The following is a 19,875-nucleotide window of genomic DNA, read 5'->3' as shown; positions in this document are numbered from 1 at the left end:
GACCTAAAATCAATTAAATTTCACAAATCTCTAGAATTGAGTAGTAAAATACAATCAAAACAGGCTCCCAAAATTTGAGGAGAAAAAGTTGGGACTAGGTAGGTAGCTACTTGGTCTGACCAACTTTTTATCAAATTTTCAGGGAAGCAAGATATTGTGATTTTAATGCAAATTCTAGAAGGATATGAGAATTGGAGATGTCTGGATATACGAAAACAACTTGTGAAGGTCGAAATAGGACACAATTAGGATGTTCGAGAAGATGATTAATTGAAAGAATAACAAAAAGAGCACACTTAAGGGCCGACTTTTATGATATTTAGAAGTACAACAAAAGTCTTTAGATTTAATTGAGTCAATTAAATGCTTAAAGGAAAATTGAAAAGTGCACAAGATTATTTTAAATTTAAAAATTAAGGTTTGTTGCATAAACCGCTTAATTTTAAAAATTTAAATTTGAAAATTTGAATGTTGCAAGGTGGGAAAGTGAATTTTGAAATTGAAGAAAGGACTCAAAATTAGTTCAAGATCTACACAATCCACAAGTTCAATTTTAAAATAAAAAACTAGGTTTTTATTTTAACCACTTAATTTTAATTTTTTTGAAAATTGAACACATAAATGAAAACTTGAATTTTAAAATTGAAGAGTTCTCAAATCTGAAACAATCAATCCAATTTAGACAAATCACAAGATCAATTTTGAATCTAAAAAAATAGGGTTTTTGTGAATTTAACCTCTAAATTTTTGAAAATTGCAAGGAAATTAAGCTTGTAATTGAAAATTTGAATTTTAAATTGCATACACTCAAATCTGAAAGCAAAAATCAGAAGTAAGGCTGTAAGGAGTTAGGTTCACCAAAATGTAAAGGTGAACACTAGCTATGAAAGTGATGTAACAATTAAGTGCATAAGCTATATTTTTCAAAAATGATTGCAAATATGAATTAATTAATTGCATATGGATCAAATCTGAAAATAAAAATTAGAAGCAAGCATAAGACATGTTGGGTTCACCAAATTGAAGGGGAAAAATTTAGGTGACTTGGCAATTTGCAAGGTAGAAGGAGAAATCACCAAATCGCCTATTTTTGCTTTGGGGGAGAGATGCCTTTACATTCAAAAGAGGGGGTAAATCCACTAGATTGAGTCACTAATTATATTAGGACTGAATACTGAGTAGATTAATTGAAATGGAATATGTTTGACCCTCTTTTGCAAGTTGACTAATTGGATTAAGACTAAGTTTTGGAAATGAAGACAAATATGAGAAAACAGTGAGCTACAGATTAAGGATTTTTTTGTGCACTTGGATCTAAGAAGTTTGAGATGATTCAGAGATGCTCTATGAAATCTACCAAAACTAGCAGGGACCATATGTCCAGACCAGGTCACCCACCATCTTGGTCCTCTGAACTTTCCACGTGTCAAAAAGGGTTTCTCCATCTCTACAAATAAAGCCTAATTCTAGAGGTACAACTGCACACCTGCTTCCTGGATACAGAAGGAAATGGAAATGTGTTGGGAATAGGGGTTTGCCTTTAGGTCAAACCCCAGTTTTGGAATTAACCAATGGTTGAAATAATGTAATTGAAATGAATGAAAGTAGGAATCCTCCTCTTTGAGGGGATGTTTAATTGATTGAAAATGAAATGCTTATACCTCCTTGTGAAGTTTTCCTTGCCTCCCTCCACATGGAATTATGACTTCATGAATTAGAATGACGATCTCCTCTTCAATGCTTGAAACCTAGACTCTATTGCTGCTCCAAATCTTGAAGGAAGATTGGAAATGTTCAATTTCTCTTGAATTCTTGAATGCTTGATCTCTTGGATGTTTGACGACCTCTTGTGTGTACAAAATGATCTCTAAATAAGAGGGGAAATCCTCTTATACACCTGCCTATCTGATTAATTGACTAATTTTTTGACATGAGCTGACATGGAGGATTTTCCCGATTGAAATTTGAGATAGGTCAGGGGGAGGGGCCCAAGGATAGGTCCCCATTAAGGGGGACCAAGGCGCCACGCTCTAGTCCTGCCCTAATTTGGGGCAGGATTAAGGTGGCAGTTGGGTGCATCATTAAGTTGAATGAAGTTTTTGACATGTGTGAGCATAATCAAGTCTCCGATTAGGCTGAGGGGCACAAACACTAAGGCAAAGACCCAAATGCAATTAGAAATTGCAAGGGGTGCAATTTTAGGATGCTACAATATGCAACAAGAATGACAGTCAAAGACATTATACATGGTTTTTTTATCATAGTCACAAAAGATAAGGTCACATGGTAAACTCATGGATCCATAGTCCATACTTGGGTTCCAAGGTCTTTTAAAGATCATAAGCAATTTTATAAATGTCCACAATTATCTCAAACTATATTAGCCAATGAAGGAGGAAAATGTTAGAGAACTATTAGATATTGGCACTGACAAAGAGGAGATAATTGGACAAGATATCATGTAAAACTAGTAGGACTTTTGTTCAAAGAGTATTTGGCATGGTAGAAATGCATAAAACAAGCTATCAACCCTGAAGAGAGATAAAGGGGAATGTAAGAACAATCATGGTAGAAAAGAACATTTTCCCTGGCAATGATAATGAAGGAACAATCCATTCAAACATCAAAGAATGAAAAGAGCAGGAGACAACCATAGTCCTTAATCATAGCGGAAAAATCAAAATATATCCCTAAGACTATGGCAAGAGGCTTGAGCTCAAAATATAGTGATTTCCTTAATAGGGGTATTAAGGATTCAAGGATTATTCCATAGGTCTAATACAAATAAGAATACCTTGACATAATAGCACCAGAGTGAAGAATCAAAGACAATCAAAGGGGTCAATATCATTGCAAAGGGTAACATGCTTAAGGGGTTTCAATCATGTCAAAGTATCCATGAGTCAATACACAGTCAACCCATACATGACATACAGTAACCAAGAAACCTTATAACAACAGTATTAACAAAGGATTTTGATAATTACTAATAGTCCTCTAAATTCATAGCAATCATAATGATAAATGAAAAACAACATTACAATTCTAAATCCAAAGGTTTTAGTGAATTTTATATAGAGGAATGATCATTGATTACAGAGTCAATAAAGGACAAAATAGAGTCATGCAAAAGAAAAGTCACAACCAAGAATATTTAAATTGTCTTGGAAATGAAATCAAAAGGCTACACAATAGAGATGACTATGAGTGTGAACAATTGAACAAGAAAAGGATAACCTTAGGTATAATCTCATAGGAGATTTCTAATCATCACAACACTATGATAGCCATGACAAAGTATGTTGCAGGGATGTGGAAAATATAGAGAAAGAGTAGGGCCTTTACAATTTGTAAAAGGAAAGAATAATGGATCAACAAAGTCTGTTTCAAAAGAGAAAATATATTCCAAAATCAAATACAAGAGAAAGATAACAATATCATAGAAGAAGAAGATCTTTATCTTCATGTGAAACTTAAATAGGTTGCCTAAAGAGAGTGTATTAATAATTGGGCTCAAGTTTGAATCCTTAAAGCCCTACACCTAAAAAGAGATGTCTATGTGATCACCTAGAAGATCCATGCAAACAAAATGGTTGACACATCATTGAGGAAGTTTAAAGGAAAGTATAATAGAGAAGGAAGTGGATATTTGAGTTTGAGCCTTAAAAGAAGGGATTTTGGAAAAAAGTAGCAGTTATTCATTAGTTAGAGATCCCACATGGGTCATAAATGAGTCAGGATGGATTTCAAATAGTTCAACTTTAGTTATCATCAGTTTTGAGTGACTTTTTGCATGCTTCTTCCACAAATTCGACCCAAAGAAAAATAATCATGCATTTTTTTAGCTTCATTTAAGAAAATCAACATTAATTGGAGCAACTTTCAAAGGATCTCTTTCAGTTCATTCAAGTGGATCTTCAAGGTCATCTTCAGTTCCAACTTTCAATCAAGGAGAGCTTCTTTTTCTATAATAATAATAATATTTATTTATTTATTTATTTTTTCAGTTTGTATTGTAGCTTTTGCAAAGCTCTTTCAAGTAGAATAATGCAATTATAAGTCAACTGTTCAATTCTAGAAGAATTGTAATAAAATTTCTTTTAGCATTCAATAAAGAAGAAATATTCTTTCTCAGATATTTCTATTTTTCATTATTGATACAAATGATTTGATGTATTTTTTGTGTTTTCTCTTCAATAAACCTCTTAATATGTCTCATTTATGCAATGATAAGGTTAGGGATTTCTTGTAAATGTAGATTACAACTTGTGTTAGATTGCTGAAAGTAGTTTGAAGTTTTGAAACTTAGGTTTCCTTCCCACACACGCTAAAACAAGTGGCCTTCTCATGAAATATTTATGTATTTCTTGATTTTTCTGAGTTGTGCTAACAGAAGCCTGTTTCATTTAGTCTGGTTGTGAGTTTAGGGAAGCGAATAGAAATTAGAAATTTTGGTGCATCACCTCCTCATAGGATAGGTTTCAATTTAAGCAGTTATCTTTCTATCCTTTTTCCCATCAAGAAGTTGTTGCCAGGAGGTTCATCAAGGAGAAACAACTCACTCTCGAGATCGATCCTCAAGATAGGAAACCCATAGGCCTGAGGATTATTCTATGTTTTCGGGGATTGCTGGGCTCTTGGCTTGGCAACATGACACAATCCTTCATGACAATAGTTACATCCTTATAATATCAATTGGCCTCCATAACTCAATCCAAGTTCATTGTTCCCACATTTGATGTAGCAAGCCCACTATTTGATGACATTATTTGTTTAGTTCCTCCTAAGCATATGGAATCTCCTCAATTGGAGTTGTACAAAGGAAAAGGTGACTCCTCGACTTGTGTGAAGACATTTCAAACTTTGTATAGTGTTTTCTCTCATGATCAAAGACTTATGGCTAAATTGTTTAATAGAACCTTTAGAGATAAAGCCTTGCAATGGTATTGTTCTTTGTATCCTTATTCTATTACTTCATTTCAATAATTGGCTAATGGTTTCATTCAAAAATTTCAAAATAACATTGGTCTTAAGATTACTTTGATTGATTTGATTCATTGTAAGCAAGGAGTTAAAGAAAAAGTGACTAATTTTATTGGTAGATATAAACATTACATTCACAAATTGCTTATATTGTACTTGATCATGATGTTCAAAGAATTTTTATTGCTATTTTACAAAAGGATATTAGAGATAAGCATCTACTTTTTTATTTTACTTCTTTTATGCAATTGTGTGTAGTGCTTCATAATTATCAACTTCAAGTGAGTCAATTTTAATCATCCTATTCAATGGATCCTTTTAATAAGAGTGAGAGTGCTCAACAATCTTTTATGAAGTTCAAACATAAAAAAGTTTCCATCAAGATAAATGACAACATCAACACTCAAGTGGAACGCACAACATTAGTTGTGGCCCCTTTATCCAAATATTTTAGAATATAATTAACTACTCTTTTCGAATATTTGAATAACATAATGTTAAGGTTGATGAATGCTAATGTGTTGCAAATTCCTCCTGTCAAACCTATTGACAATTCTTTAAACAATTGCCAACTTCCCATGATACTAAGCCTTTTTGTCAATATTATCGTCAATAGCCATAATACTAAAAAATGTTACCAGTTGAGTAATAAGATCCAATAGTTTATTGATAACAATACTATATATGTGTTGGCATTTTTCATAATTGATACAGATACAAATGATGTAGTTGAAGCTAGATGACTGCACCGGTAAAGCATAGAAGTCTATTTGTGATGAAGAGATTGAAATTCTATGAATAGATGACATGATCAGTTACTCGTGTTGTCATTGATGGCGACTGATGTCAACCGATGTTCCTGATGTTATGTTTTGTCATCTTATTGATTTGGTTTACCAGAAGATAGGGTTTACCGACAGAGAGCTTAGGTCTATGAAAAATGACTTTAACCTGTAAAGCTGAGTTGTTTTGATTGAATCAGACGATCAATGGTGATTGGTGATTTGAGGTTTGGATGGTGAACTTTTATCATGGAAAGGTGTATCTGATCAGAACCAGAACTTATGGAGATTACCAGAAGGCATGTTTCGAATTTCTGATGAAGTTTTGCTAAGGTTTTAGTAGGGTTTAAGACCGGTGAAGAAATCATCAAACCGGTAATGATTTCTATTTGATGGTGATCGACGACGAGTCTAGATGAAGTTGGTAACACAACACAATCTGCATGAAAGATTTAATTATTGTTTTGGCACGATTCAAGGAAGAAGTTCTTGGGAATTAGTGAAATTCTTAGTAGAGTGTTTTGAGGGTTTGACTTTGGTATAGATCGGATTTTCGTGATGGGTTACGATCAACCAATGGTTGATATTTCATTGTAATATATTGTAATGATCTCTTATTATTTTAATTGTCAATTCATGATGTAATTAAGGTTTTATGGCCGACCTAGTTAAAATGGCTATTTAGGACGACACAGTTGATGTTTATTATGTTGGTGGTCTTAGAGATTGTTTTAAGCCATCCAAGTGAAGTGTTAGATCTGCCTACGAGTTGCAGAGTATTGTGTATAAATGGATATAATCAAGCAAGAAGAGAAGTGCAAGTAAACAGATCATTTTCTTACTGGTTGTTCCCTAACAGTTGCAACAAGTTAAATCCCTTAACCGGGTAGGTCCTAAAATGCCTTAAACATTAAAGTCCCCTAATAGGGCAGCTCTCTAAAGAGTGTTAAATCCTCTCATGAGGTTGATCCTAGTATATCATCAAGCTCCTAACTGGGTTGCTAGGCAAATCCCTTAGCCAGGTGACTCCTAACAGGGTTTGCTCCTAACCGGGCATATTGTAAGCTCCTAACAGGGCGTACTTCAAAAGAGTACAAATATTTGTGGGTGCCAACTCCCACCATGGTTTTTCCCTATTTGGGTTTCCACATCAAAAACTTATGGTGTTCATGTGTGGAATTTTTTTTATGTGATGTTCTTGTTTATGTTTCATTTCATGCATTATTTCTGAGACACCGGTTATGATGTTTTATCAGAAGTTTATCAAAGGTTACCGGTATTGATAAGGAGTTGTTTGAGAAAGTTTTTGATCTGATTGATAAGGTTAATGAGTTGGTAAATGATAAAGTTTATATGATTTCTTTGGTGGTGAAAGTATTGATAGTTGTGGTAAATGATTTGATTAACGTGTTAAGAAAATATGATAAGGAGGTTGTTAGATTTGATTGAAAAAGTTGAGACATTTGTTAAATGGTTTCAGATATGATATAAGTTTGATTTTGGATTCAAAGTTGCAATTGGTATTAATAGTGATTCATCCCCCCTCTCAGTATTAACCAAATCCTCATAAGATTAACAATTGGTATCAGAGCTTTGGTCCTCTGTGTACAGAAAGCCTAACCACTTGAGGAAAAGATTTTGAGGAATTCAAGATGATGAAGAAAGAGGGTCCCAAGTTCAACAAGGATAATTACAAGATCTAAAAAGATAGAATGAAGATCTACATCAAAGGTCTTGGTGCACAATATTGGAAGCAAGTTGAAACAACATATGTTGCTCCTACCACTACTCCCTTGACACCAGATGAACTCAGAGAGCAGCAAGATAACATGAAAGCCTTAGAAGCCATTTTAAGTACTTTATCTGATTTTGAATATATTGATATTCAAGGATTGGAAACTGTAGGTAAGGTTTGGGAAAAGTTAGAGACAATCTATGGAGGAGATGGGCATGTTCAAAGAGCCAAAGAGGAAAGCTTGAGAGTAAAGTTCAATGACATGAGAATGCTTGAAGGAGTGAATATTGCACAATATGGTAAGAGAATCAAAGAAGTTTTTGGCGGCATAAAGAGTGCAGGAGGTAAAATAGAAGATGATGCAATAGTAAGTAAAATGCTCAGAACTCTTCAACCTCAGTATGCTATAAGAGTATCGACAATCCAAGAAATTAGATCTATTTCAAAGGATAAGGTAACTGTTGATTCATTGAATGGTAAGCTTACAACTTTTGAGTTAAATAGTTTTGATAATAGTGTGACAAAATCTACTGAATCTACCTTTAAAGATTCTATTATTGGTTCATCTGCTAGAAAAGGAAAAGATATATGTCAAAATCATGACTGCAGGACAAGTCATGGAAGTAACCAGGGAAATAAAGACAATGAAGATGAAGTGATGGAACTTGAGGCACTGTTAGCAAAGAGATTTCCAAGAGGCACTGGTAAGTATAAAGGAAAGTTGCCTTTGAAGTGTTTCTCTTGTAGTAAAATTAGTCATATTGCTACTAACTACCCTAATACTAATAAGAAAGAGAAGTTTAGAAGATTCAAAGGAAAGGGCAAGAAACATTGTTATGTTGTAGTAGATGGTGTGACCAATAAGGAGTTAGAAGAAAAAGATGACAATGAAGAAATTGTGTTTGTAGCCGTGAAGGAGGAATTGTCTAATGAAAAGGCACTAGTATCTCATATGGAAAATAGTGATGAATAGATTATAGACAGTGGCTGCTCACACCACATGACTAGAGATAAAAGTAAGTTCATAACCCTTAATGAATTTGATGGAGGTATTGTTAAATTTGGAAATAACTCTCCTTGCATGGTGAAAGGTAAAGGTTCAATCTCTCTAAATGGGAAGAGTAAGGTTGATGATGTGTTTTGGGTTGATGGTCTTAAGCATAATATTTTAAGTGTTGGTCAGCTCAATGATAAAGGTTATTTGCTTGAGTTTAAAAGTGGAGTCTGCAAATTTCTTGGAGGTAATGGTGAACTGATTACTACCGGGAAGAAAACTAGAGGTAACTTATTCGATTTGAATAGTAATATTAATAATTGTCTGGTTGCAAGAATGTAAGATAGTTGGTTGTGGCATAGAAGATGTTGTCATGTTAATTTTGATAATTTGGTTAAGATAAGCAAGTCAAGTGTTGTAAGAGGATTACCCCAACTTGTCAAACTGGATAGTGTAATATGTAAAGATTGTCAAATCAGTAAGATGGCCTCTATTTCTTTCAAGAGAAAGAATTGTATTTCTGAGAATGTTTTAGATTTGGTACATACTAATCTTTGTGGCCCTATGAGAACAAAGAGTTATTACGGTGATAGGTATTTCATGATCTTCACTGATGACTATTCTAAAATGTATGGGTGACATTTTTTAGAGAGAAATCAGAAGCATTTAATAAATTTAAATCATTTAAAGCTTTGGTTGAGAAGAAAACCGATAAGAACTTGAAGTGTTTAAGATCAGACCGAGGAGGTGAATTCACATCTGATGAATTTGTTAAGTATTGTGATGAACAAGGTATAAAGAGACAGATGTCTGCTCCGAGGACACCACAATAGAATGGTATAGCAGAAAGGATGAACGTAACAATAGTTGAAGCTGGAAGAGCCATGTTATTGCAGGGTAATGTATCCAAAATATTTTGGAGAGAAATGGTTAGTACTGCTGTATACACTCTACACTAGGTACTAGTAAAGAGAGGTAACAATAAGACACCCTATGAGCTATGTTATGGAAAAAATCCTTGTGTAAGTTATTTTAAAATTTTTGGAAGTCAATGTTTTATTAAGAGAGATAACTACACTAAGACATTTGATGCAAAATTTGATGAGGGAATTTTTCTTGGTTACTCTTCTAAGAGTAAAGCATATAAATGTTACAATAAGAGAACTAAGAAAATTGTTGAAAGTGATAATGTAAAAGTTGATGATCTATCTAATAAGTCTGAAGGTACAAGCATATCAGAACCTAAAAAGGATGATAATGAGGAAAAGTTTGTGATCATTGAACCAGAGGAAAAAAATAATGAAGAACTGACAAATGCAGAATTGGATGGTCAACCGGTAAGCGACGACACTGAGGAAGATGATGAAGAACCTGATGAAGAAGATGCAGAACCGACACAAGCAATACCTTGATATGTTAGATTGAATCATTCTTAAGAGAAAATAACTAGTGATAAGAATGTACGTGTGCAAACCAGGAGAAAGATCTGGGAGAATTCATGTTTGATATTTATAATTGAACCCAAGACAGTTAAGGAAGCACTAAAGGATGATGATTGGGTGAATACAATGAATGAAGAATTAGATCAGATTGAGAAGAATCAGACATGGTCACTTGTTCTTAGACCGAAGGATAAAAATGTAATTGGAACAAAATGGGTCTTTAGGAATAAATTGGATGAAGAAGGAAAGATTGTAAGAAACAAGGCAAGGTTAGTCTACAAAGGGTATGCTCAAGAGGAAGGTGGGGATTATGGTGAAACATTTTGTACCTATTGCTAGATTAGAAGGAGTAAGGATATTGATGGCATTTGCTGCATATAAGGGATTCAAAGTTTACAAAATGGATGTCAAGTCAACCTTTCTAAAAGGATTCTAGAAGAAGACGTATACATTGAACAACCATATGGATTTTCCTTGACCGTTGATAAAGACATGGTGTGTAAATTGCACAAAGCACTCTATGGTCTAAAGCAGGCATCGAGGGCATGGTATGAGAGATTACATGCACATTTGATCAAAATTGGATTCCAATGTACCCATGAGCACAACAACATTTATTTGAAGATTGATGGAGACAAGATGCTGATAGCAGAAGTATTTGTTGATGACAATTTTTGGTGGAAATGATGATATGTGTATGGACTTTGCTGATATAATGAAAAAGGAATTTGAAATGTCTCTAATCGATGAAATTAATTTCTTTATTGGCTTACAAGTCCAACAACTGGATGGTGGTATCTTTATTTGTCAGATTAGGTATATCAAAGAGGAGTTGAAGACTTTCGGCATGGAAGACTATTGGCTTGATGATGATTGTAATGAATGACTTCATATGTTGTCATTGATGGAACATGTACACACACACATATGTTCACATTGTCTACCGATATTGCTTTTGAAGTTCCTTGTATTGCAACCGGTATTGGAAGTTTAGTTTATGATAGTCTAGAGAATGTCAACTGGTACATGTAGACAACTGATATATGTAGGAATGACTAACACTAACCTGAAGATTCAGTGGAGACTACCAAAGAAGAAAATGGAGGACAATCGGTTTACATGTTGAAAGTGGTTAACTCTAACCGGTATTAATTGATTGTGTGATGAGTTATCATTAGTCATGATGAGTTACCCTAACCGATGAATTTTGGCGATAATTTGTGATGAGTTATGTTTGATTGTCCGGATACACTGCACCTTGGAAATTGTGATATAATTTCCAAGCCGATATGAAATGTAAATGTCTATATAATGACATTATGATGAACTATTTTAAAGATATGATATGAGATATTTTTAATGCGAAGATAGAAGTGTTAAGTTGTTGAAGGCATTGCAAAATATGTTGGTGATGCAATTTTGAGTGCGCAAAAGAGGATCTACTAAAGCAAGTTGTGCTACTTCTAGATCACACCACCTATTGTTTTCTAATCACTACAACAATCAAATCCCCTAACCGGGTAAGCTCTAACAAGCTTCATTGTACAAATCCTTTAACAAGATGATCCATTAGTTTGGATTTAGAAATCCTCTACCGAGGTTACTCCTAACAACGTACTACCTTTAACATGGTATAGCTCCTAATAGAGCTTTGAGATGTTTAATAGGATTCACTCCTAGCAGAGCACTTTTGTAGACCTTAACAGATCAATTACCTATTACTGTAGATAGTTAACTTATGAGTCCCATCTCACCATGGTTTTTCCCATTTGGGTTTTCCACGTATAAAAAATTATGTTATGGTGGATGTTTTACTTATTGTGGATGCTTTAATATAATTTTGGATTGCATGCATAGTGTTCAGTAAAATCATTAAGTATATCTATTGGTCAGTGTTTAAAGTAGTATTGTTTTTGGTGTCACTAATTCACCCCCCTCTAAGTGCTTTAAAGTTCTATCAATTGGTATCAAAGCCCAACTTCCTTAAGGCTTAATCGCTTGGAAGGAAACCCTAAAGCCACCATGGGGGATATGAGCTACTTTGAGATAGCTGGAGTACTTGAAGCTACCAAGGATGAGCTTGAAACCCTAAGGGTCAGATTTAAAGCTTCACAAGTCAAAAGGAGAGAGCTGATTGAAAAACTATTGGAAATATATGATAATAGTTCTTCAGATGAAGATAACATTGATGCATTAGCTGAAGAAGTTGAAAAACTAAACGGTGAAAAGCTAAATCTGAGAAGAGAGTTATAAGCCCTAACTATCCGCATGAGTCAAGAGATGGAAGCTAGGAGGGCAGCTAAAGACCTTGTCAAAGAAAGAGATCATGAGATTTCTAAGATCAAACAAGAGAATATAACTTTGCATGAGCATTGGCATGCTGAAAAAGAAGAAAAATAGGCTTTGTAGCTAGATCTTGAAATGACATCATCCCTAAGAGAGACACTTACAAAACACAATGAAGATCTTACTAGATAACTCATTGAGGCTAAAGGAAAGCTAGAAAAGTTCAATAAAAGTTCCTCTATGCTAGATGAGCAGATTCAATCACAAAGGATGAAAGGTGATACATGTGGACTAGGCTTTAATACATCCAAGAAAGGAGAGTCTTCTAGAACAAAGAGAAACATTCACAAGGACAAAACTACTCCTAAGGCTAATAGGCCTACCGGTAAGAAAGTTTATAAACCTGTTTGGTTTGTCTATCATAAACCTGGACATATTGCAAATTTGTGTAGAAACAGGCCCAATGAGAATACAGGCTACAATGCAAATACTAGGTATGCATCTAAGAGATTTGAAGGTCATTGTTTTACATGTAAAATGTATGGACATAGATTAGTTGAATGCAGATATGGAGCAAGTAATCCAGTACCTCACATGAATCCTAGACCTAATGGTAACTGGAGGAGAAATTATGACAACTGGGGTAACATGAACTGGCAGAGACCCTATGTCAACCAGTTTAGTCCATTTGAGATGGAAAAGGTAACTAATGTTATTTGCACCATTTGTAACAATTATGGTCATGTGGCCATGAATTGTAGAAGGAGAACTGGGAGAGGCAATGCAGGACCTTGGAGATGGCTTGCTATCATTTTCATAAACTGGGACACATGGCGAAGTTTTGTAGAACCAGAAAGAACAAACTAGTTAATCATTCTGTAGATCAGAAGGTAAATGTTTAGGAAACCAGAGAAGACATGAACCGAATCTTGAAAAAGAAGAGTGATGATATACCTGTAGAAGTACCTAATCCTTCACCCAGTGTGGAGAATCCTACACCAGTGAATTGAGCCTTTCAACATGGCTAAGGGAAGCATAGCAGTAAATCTACTTCCGGACCCCTTGAAAGATGAGTGATAAGAGAGTTTGCATTTTTGAGTTATTACGTGTGAAATCTTGATATCCTTGTCAATCGGTTTTTCAAAAGTTTATCAACCGGTTTTACACTTGTTAATATTGTACGCATCGTTAAGCGGTGTATTAGGGTTTGTAACCCTAGCGATTGAGAATTTAATGCAGTAGGTAAAAAGGATAAAAACAAGTTTTACTATGTTATCTTTACCCTAAATGTATTCGTAAGAGAATTCTTGAGCAGTTGAAGAGAAAAGAGAGTTTTGCTAGCTGTTCTTAGACGAATTTGTGCTGTGAACTGCGTGATTGAAGATGATTCGGAGATTAGTGAAGGTTGAACTGGTGTGCATTTGAGTAATCAACTGATAACCGAGGCAACACGCGAGAATTAATGTATTTATTTTTAAATCCCTTTTCGAATCAAGTTTATCTGAATGGCTTCATCATCTAAGAAAGTAGAGAGGTTAATGATCACATCAGAACCTATGGAGGTTGTGGAATCGGAACGAATAGTGTCTTACAATGCTTTATCTCAATTTCCTGATGGTGTCATTATAAAAGGTGATTTTTCTAGCTCTATTGATTGTAAAATCAAAGACTTAGGATCACTATCAATTTATTCTTGATTGAAATCCCTTTGCGATAAGAGCAGAAAGATTCAACCCGAGTATATTAGGGTTTATGAGAAGGGTTTTCATAATGCAACTTATTTTCTTGAGGATTTTGAAGAGGAACACATAAGAATCATTCTAAGTCGTGTTCATGGTGAACATATGTATCTGGAAAGGACACACACTATAACCAAGGAAGCTATCCACGTTGTGACTAGTTTTTGGTCAACCGGTGAAGTTCCAAAGCTGAGGCAAACTTCTAAAGAGGCTATAACCACTTTAACCTCATCTACCTCTCATGGGCATGCATTTTCTATTAACAACATTAAGGACCCAACGGTTAAACTGGCTACTATGGTTATAGGCTACAGGATATTCTATTCTAGTAGATTGAATAGTGTGCCATCTGCAGCAGTGCATATAACCTATAAATGATTGCTGAGAATGCAAATTATGACCTATGTGAGGCCATAAGGAGTCAATTAATATTGAATCTATAGTCAATTAAGAAAGACAACAATCATAAGTTTAACTTTGGTCAGTTATTGATTGGTTTATTCTTTTGCTTTCAGAATTTCCTACAGGGAATTGGTAATATTGAATGGTCTAAAGACCTACTGGAAACTGGTTAGATCAAGAACAACTTTAAGGTTGTTAATAACACTTTCTCTACTGCAATGAATAAGTACTTCAATGAATTTTAGAATAAAATGAGTATGAGGGTGAGGCTACCTGAGGATGTGGTGAATTGTTTTTTCTAAGAAAATCATTTTCACAGTGACCATTGATTTCTTTCTGATGAAAGCTATTGAACCAAGAGAAGATGAAATGGAAAACATGAGCTATGAAGTCAATTATGACTTATTGATTGGTTATGCCAATAAACTGTTGGCATCTCCAGTGGACAAGAAGAATAAAATATTGGATATTGTTGAGGAGCAAAATGCAAAAGCTGAAACTAGTAGTGGTAAAGGGAAGAAGATGAAGGCTAAGCAAGTGCCTCCCGTGTCAACAAGTACTAGAGTGACATGAACCAACACCTAAGGTATACATAAAGAAGCAGACTGCAACAAAGAAAATAGGCCAACAACTGATTCTTCAAGCAGAATTTGATGATACCGACACTGAGGAGGAGCTAAAGAAGGTAAAGGAAACTAGTAAGAAGGCCAAACTAGTTGAAGCCACCTCTCAGTAGAGTATTATCATTAAAGCTTTGTCTTATAAGCCTATGACTGATTTTGAGAGAACAGTAAAGACATTGGGAAGGAATAGATTTGATAATGTTAAAGAATGTTTAAATTCATTTGATGAAGATCAAAAGGAACAAATTGTTCAATAGGTAATCATCTATTTGTGTCATTACAATTGATTACCTCATGATCTTAAGAAGGATATTTCTGATTCTTTATATTTTATTCTTTTGAATAAATGGGAAGAAGCTTTGAAGAAAGAAAAATAAATTATTGATAATGTGTTTATTCAATATTTTTCTGATTTGTCTAAAGATGAGTTAATTGCATTACTTGATAAACACAAAACAAAATTTCCTTTTAAGTCAAGGATATTAAAGCTTTTAAGTGGTAAGATGCAATCTGTTGAAGTTGAGACTCATTAGATAGCAAGGGACATTCAGAAATTGCATAAAATAATAGAGTCCTAACATGCTAATGAGAAAGATACTGATGAAGGACCGAAAATGGATGAGGAAGAAGTATTACAAGCTACTATTTTCTATCCTATCAAGAAGAAGTGTTATACTACTTCCCAACCGGTATTTTTTGTTGATGACATACAGGATACCATTGATCTATTCAGGAATATTATTGAACCAGATGAGCAACTACTTGTTATTACTGATTCATGGGTTAACGCAATGGATATACCAACAACTCAACCAAGTGTGGATATTCCACCCCCACCGATAATAGATCAACCATTGAAATCACAACTCCCACTGGTTTCATAGGTTACTTAGGAGAAACCTGCAGAATATGTTGCAGAGAAGTCCTCTGAATAGGAAAAGGAGAAAGATCAAGAGGAAGAGAAAATTGAGAAGGAGAAATCTGCTGAACCTAAAAAGGCATTAGTCAAGCCGTAAAATAATGATGATGATGATGATGACTCATTTGGCATCAAAGGGCCTATAGATGTTGATAATATCAGTGCATCAGAATTATTGGAGGTTGCAACTGTGATGCAATCTAGAGCATAGAAGAAGAGGCTTAAGTAACAGTGGAAGGAAGTAGAAACCATCCAAACTGCTGTGGAAATTTTTTCAAGTCTTCTACCAGAGACTGTTATAGGGAACTTGTCAACTCCTATTGACAAGCTTGTCCAGTTGGTTGCTAATGCTTCTGAACAACTCAAGTCCCTTGAGGAAGCAGCTCAAACTATAGCTGAGAAAACCTACAGGAAGAAAAAAGGAGAACAAATAATGAAAGATATTGATGCAGGGAACATTGCTTTATCCCTGAACAAAGATCTTTTGAGAAAAGCTATTGAGTTAGGAGACAAAATTATATCCTACACATCTAATGTTTCATTTTTCTATGCTGATATAGTTAAGAAGCAAACAGAGACAAAATTGGAACAAGAAAAGATATGTAATGCCTACATACCTTTACAAGACTCAGTCTTAGCTTTTGGCAAATCTGTTGATGATTTGTAAAATTGGTTAGATGTCTATGATTTTGAATAGACAAAGAGACTCCGATCACTGAAGGAGTTAAAGAACTTATTGAGACCTAAAGTGGACATCTTACAACGAGTATACAAGGATGCAGAAGAGGTTTTGGTGAATCCAAAGATGAGTACAATTGATGCAATGGAAGAATTTTTTGCACAGATTATGACAACCATTGAGATTTCTAAAACTTTATTGGAAACATGGGAAAATGATTTTTCTCAAATGAAGATTGCTTTTAGTGACATTTTCTTGCAAATTGAAGTGAACACTCCTTAATACAGACTTTTAAGTTTTTGTATATGTAAACATTTGATGCAAATTCGCTATATATATGTATTTTACTTTTCCATTTGGCATTGTTGTCAAAGGGGGAGTAGAAATATGTATGTGTTGTGAAAGTTTTGTGTATTGTTAAGGGGGAGTAGGAGTAGAAATATATGTGTACAATTTTTGTAAGCACACTTAGTTGTAAAGTTGTAAGATTTTCTAAGTGTTGCCATCAATACCAAAGGGGGAGATTGTTGCCTTGATGATGATTGTAATGAATGACTTCATATGTTATCATTGATGGAACATGTACACACACACACATATGTTCACATTGTCTACTAGTATTACATCTAAAGTTGTATTGCAACTGGTATTGGAAGTTTAGTTTATGATGGTCTAGAGAGTGTCAACTAGTACATGTAGACAACTGGTATATGCAGGAATGACTTGACACCAACCTAAAGATTCAGTGGAGACCACCAAAGAAGCAAATGGAGGACAATTGGTTAACATGTTGACAGTGGTTAACTCTAACCGGTATCAATGTTCCAACCGGTATTCATTGATTGTGTGATGAGTTATCACCGATCTGATGAGTTACCCTAACTGACAAATTTTGGCAGTAATTTGTGATGAGTTATGTTTGATTGTCCAGATACACTGCACCTAAGAAATTGTGATATAATTTCCAAGCCGACATGAAATCTAACTGTCTATGTAATGACATTATGATCAACTATTTTTAAGATATGATATGAGATGTTTTTGATGCGAAGATATAAGTGTTAAGTTGTTGAAGGCATTGTAGAATATGTTGGTGATGCATCTTTGAGTGCGCAGAAGAGGATCTACTCAAGCAAGTTGTACTACTTCTAGATCACACCACCTGTTGTTTTCTAATCACCACACCAGTGAAATCCCCTAACTGAGTAAGCTCTAACAAGCTTCATTGTACAAATCCTTTAAGAAGGTGAACCATTAGTTTGGATTTAGAAATCCTCTACTGAGGTTACTCCTAACAGCGTACTACCTTTAACATGGTATAGCTCCTAACAGATCTTTGAGATCTTTAACAGGATTCGCTCCTAGCAGAGCACTTTTGTAGACCTTAACCAATCAATTACCTATTACTATAGATAGTTAACTTGTGAGTCCCATCTCACCATGGTTTTTCCCATTTGGGTTTTCCACGTATAAACAATTGTGTTATGGTAGATGTTTTACTTATTGTGGATGCTTTAATATAATTTTGAATTGCATGCATAGTGTTCAGTAAAATCATTAAGTATATCTACTTGTCAGTGTTGAAAGTAGTATTGTTTTTGGTGTCACTGATTCACCCCCCCTCTAAGTGCTTTAAAGTTCTATCAATTGGTATCAAAGCCCAACTTCCTTAAGGCTTAGTCGCTTGGAAGGAAACCCTAAAGCCACCATGGGGGATATGAGCTACTTTGAGATGGCTAGAGTACTTGAAGCTACCAAGGATGAGCTTGAAACCCTAAGGGTTAGATTTAAAGCTTCACAAGTCAAAAGGGGAGATTTGATTGAACAACTATTGGAAATATATGATAATAGTTCTTTAGATGAAGCTAACATTGATGCATTAGCTGAAGAAGTTGAAAAACTAAACGGTGAAAAGCTAAATCTGAGAACAGAGTTATAAGCCCTAACTATCCGCATGAGTCAAGAGCTGGAAGCTAGGAGGGTAGCTGAAGACCTTGTCAAAGAAAGAGATCATGAGATTGCTAAGATCAAACAAGAGAATGCAACTTTGCATGAGCATTGGCATGTTGAAAAAGAAGAAAAAGAGGCTTTGCAGCTAGATCTTGAAATAGCATCATCCCTAAGAGAGACTCTTACAAAACATAATGAAGATCTTACCAGAGAGCTCACTCAGGCTAATGGAAAGCTGGAAAAGCTCAATAAAAGTTCTTCTATGATGGATGAGTAGATCCAATCATGAAGGATGAAAGGTGATACATTTGGACTAGGCTTTAACACATCTGAGAAAGGAGAGTCTTCTAGAACAAAGAGCAATATTCACAAGGACAAAACTGCTCCTAAGGCTAACAGGCCTACCGATAAGAAAGTTTTTAAACCTATTTGCTTTATTTGTCATAAACCTGGACATACTGCAAATGTGTGTAGAAACAAACCCAATGAGAATACAGGCTACAATGCAAATACTAGGTATGCATCTAAGAGATTTGAAGGTCATTAGTTTACAAGAAAAATGTATGGACATAGATCAGTTCAATGTAGATATGGAGAAAATAATCCAACACCTCACATGAATCCTAGACCTAATGGTAACTGGGGGAGAACTTATGACAACCGAGGTAACATGAACTTGCAGAGACCCTATGTAAGTCGGTTTAGTCCATTTGAGATGGAAAAGGTAACTAGTGTCATTTTCACCATTTGTAACAATTATGGTCATGTGGCTATGAATTGCAGAAGGAGAACTGGGAGAGGTAATGTAGGACCTTGGAGATCATCTAGAATGGCCTGCTATCATTGTCATAAAATGTGACACATGGCGAAGTTCTGTAGAACTAAAAAGAACAAACCGGTTAATTATTCTATAGATCACAAAGATAAGCAGAAGGTAAATGTTGAGGAAACCAGAGAAGAGATTAACCAAATCTGGAAAAAGAGGAGTGATGATATACCTACAAAAGTACCTAATCCTTCACCCAATGTGGAGAATCCTACACTGATGAAGCCTTTCAATAGGGCTAAGGGGAGCATAGCGGTAAATCTACTTCCAGAACCCTTGAAAGATGAGTGATAAGAGAGTTTGCATTTTTGAATTATTATGTGTGAAATCTTGATATCTTTGTCAATCGATTTTTCAAAAGTTTATCAACCAGTTTTACACCTATTAATATTGTATGCATCGTTAAGCGGTGTATTAGGGTTTGTAACCCTAGAAATCAAGCATTTAATGTAGTAGGTAAAAAGGATAAAAGCAAGTTTTACTATGTTATCTTTACCCTAAATGCATTCGAAAGA

Source organism: Cryptomeria japonica, chromosome 10 (genome assembly GCF_030272615.1).
Source record: "Cryptomeria japonica chromosome 10, Sugi_1.0, whole genome shotgun sequence".
NCBI classification, from domain to species: Eukaryota; Viridiplantae; Streptophyta; class Pinopsida; order Cupressales; family Cupressaceae; genus Cryptomeria; species Cryptomeria japonica.
Note: the sequence above shows the minus strand (reverse complement) of the source record.